This window comes from Grammomys surdaster, unplaced genomic scaffold (assembly GCF_004785775.1).
Source record: "Grammomys surdaster isolate TR1022 unplaced genomic scaffold, NIH_TR_1.0 220, whole genome shotgun sequence".
Taxonomy (NCBI): Eukaryota; Metazoa; Chordata; class Mammalia; order Rodentia; family Muridae; genus Grammomys; species Grammomys surdaster.
Window position 1 is genome coordinate 14,766,088 of NW_021604665.1, and position 2,784 is coordinate 14,768,871.

Consider the following 2,784-nt stretch of genomic DNA (forward strand, 5'->3'; position numbering starts at 1 on the left):
TAGTTGCTTACAACAGCCACAGGAAGCTAATGCAGTGTTTACCAGTCATTTCCTCTTCTCGGTTCATCTTTATCTTTTCTTAGTTTTCTTATAGTTACCATTCATTGTTCTTTTTTCCCCCAGTGCCACTAACATGGCCCACACGAAAAAGGAAAGCAGCTTCAGCCTCCTCCCTGGGCCTCCATGCTGCAGTGATCACCCTTGGGAAAACACAAGTAGGCTTATAGAAACCCCTACTTCAGTAAAACCATCAACTCCTTACTATTAAAGTTAAAATAGGTCCAGTGTCATGATGCACAGTGTCATCCTGTATGATCTCATCTCTGTGGCCTCCCCCTGTGGAATCATTGTTGAGTAACAGTTCTGAATCAGAATGAATGAATCCAAAATTCCACCTGAAGCCTATGATGGCTATTCTTGGTTGTCAACTTGATTATGTCTGGAATTAACTGAAACCCTATGGACTACAGAGGAATTTTATTAATTAAATAATTTGAAGTGAGAAGACTCTTTCTTAATCTGGATCGTTTGAGGTGAAAAGATCCGGGTCCCACCATCTGCTTGTAGCCTATATAAAGAACACAGAAGAAGGAAGCTTGCTTGCTTTATCTTCTTGCTTTCTCTATAGTTGGAAAGTCATTTCTTCACTGGCAGTAGAGCTTACTTCCTTGGGATTCTGATATACTAAAGACAAACTGGCATATACAGACATCCAGCCTCATGGACTGAACAAGTACTGGATTCTTAGACTATCCATTGGCAGACATTGTTGGATTAACTGGACCACAGCCTATAAGTAAATTTCATATATATATATATATATATATATATATATATATATATATATATATGTATGTGTGTGTATGTGTGTGTGTATGAATGTATGTGTGTACATCGATATAGATATGAATATATATATGCAAGGAAAAGCTGAAGGGCCTGTGGGCGTGGATCTTGGTTGTTGGTCCACACATCTTCTGCCCCAGGCGCGTGTCTCAGGGAGGCTGAAGTCCAACTATAGAGAAACAGAAGCACAGGCAGAAAGCTTGGCTGCATCTCTTCTCACACCGCACCAAGCAGATACAGCGGGGCTCACACTTGGTGGGGCAGGGTAGGGCTCTCAGGTGGACCAGGAGGCTGGTGTCTCCATTCGGGGCCCCAGACACCCGGGGGGGGGTGGGTGGGTGGACGGAGAGTGCACAGCAGAACAGAGACTGTGGGGAGCATGCCGCAGGCCCACACACACTAAGAGAAACGGAGTATACTCCCTTAGATTGAATAGTGTTTCCAGTGGCTGGAACCAAGGCAGGCACCAATGACATGAGGAAGTTTAGGGTTCCAAGAGCTTTATTGACAGGGCATTTGATAGATGTTCTGCATATGCACCTCCCCTCTCTTTAGGTCAGGGCAGGCCTGACTTAAATAGGAAGGGAATGGGGGAAAAGGATCACTTAATTAGCTACACCCTTTGGCCTTTAGGTAACTCATTAATATGGAAATCTCTTGAGACTGAAGCCTGTAGTCACACCCTCTACCTGTGGATGCTGAGAAAACCTCTCTGGGAGGGACTGCTTTGTCCTACATGACTGAACGGTGCAGGTTAAATGGAAATCTTAGACCGCGTGTTAGGAGCCTGGATTCTGGAAGCACGGAGGAATGGATGCCCGTCCCTTGCAGGGTCTCCGGGCTACTTCCAGCCAGCACTCTACCAAAATCCAACACCCCTTTCACGGCTAGATAGATAGATAGATAGATAGAGATAGATAGAGATAGATAGAGATAGATAGAGATAGATAGAGATAGATAGAGATAGATAGAGATAGATAGAGATACAGAGATACAGAGATATAGAGATATAGAGATATAAAATGATAGACACATATGTATATACATATAAGTCTAGATTGCTTTTATTTCACTTTCCTGATACTTCTTTCTTAGTCACATATTGGCTTCTAACTGATGAATAGTACTTTTGACTGATGTTTGTATCTAGAATAGTAAAAGCTTAACAGGCTCTTACAGACGGTACTCTGTACTATACTCATCTCACAATATAAAGCACATACTCAGAGAGAATTCTTCCTGGGCTATTTATGTATTAAATACCAGTTCTTCTGACCATAGAGTTTCCATTTCCCTTATGGCTGGTTTGTAATAAGAGTTCATAGTAAATATCTTGTAGGAAAGAGAGAGTTTGGGACCTTCAGTGTTCCTCATAACACCCTGGTGGTTCAATTGCACATACCATGCATAAAAATTTCTTTTAACTAAATAGCCTCAAAGATCTTGATCTAGCTTTTGTAGATACTTCAATCAATATACAAGCATTTGTTTTCAAGTATAATTTTATGTTCTAATTATTTTTCTAGTACATAAAAAGACATTTGGGTAGTTTTTTGATGTATGATTATGTACTCCAAAATTACCTTTTTTCAAAGCAGTTTTTTAGTGTACTCTTGTGTGTAATGACAAGCATACAGTTATATAGTTGCAAACTATGTCAGTCTCTAACACAATGCTTTCCTTTCCCTCTCTCTAAATTTTTTTCCTATTCATTTGTAGTAAACTCCTTTTCTATATTCAGTCCTGGCTAACAAATGGTTTGTTTCTGTCTCTAACCTTCTGGTTTTTACGTGCCATATGAATAGAATCATATGTAGTCTCCTGGATCTGGCTGTTGTTTTTAACAAAACAACACAACATTTCAACAAATCACAAAAGCTCGATTTGCCAATAAATACTAGGAGCCAGATGCTGTGGTGAAAGCCTGCTGGTTCAGAG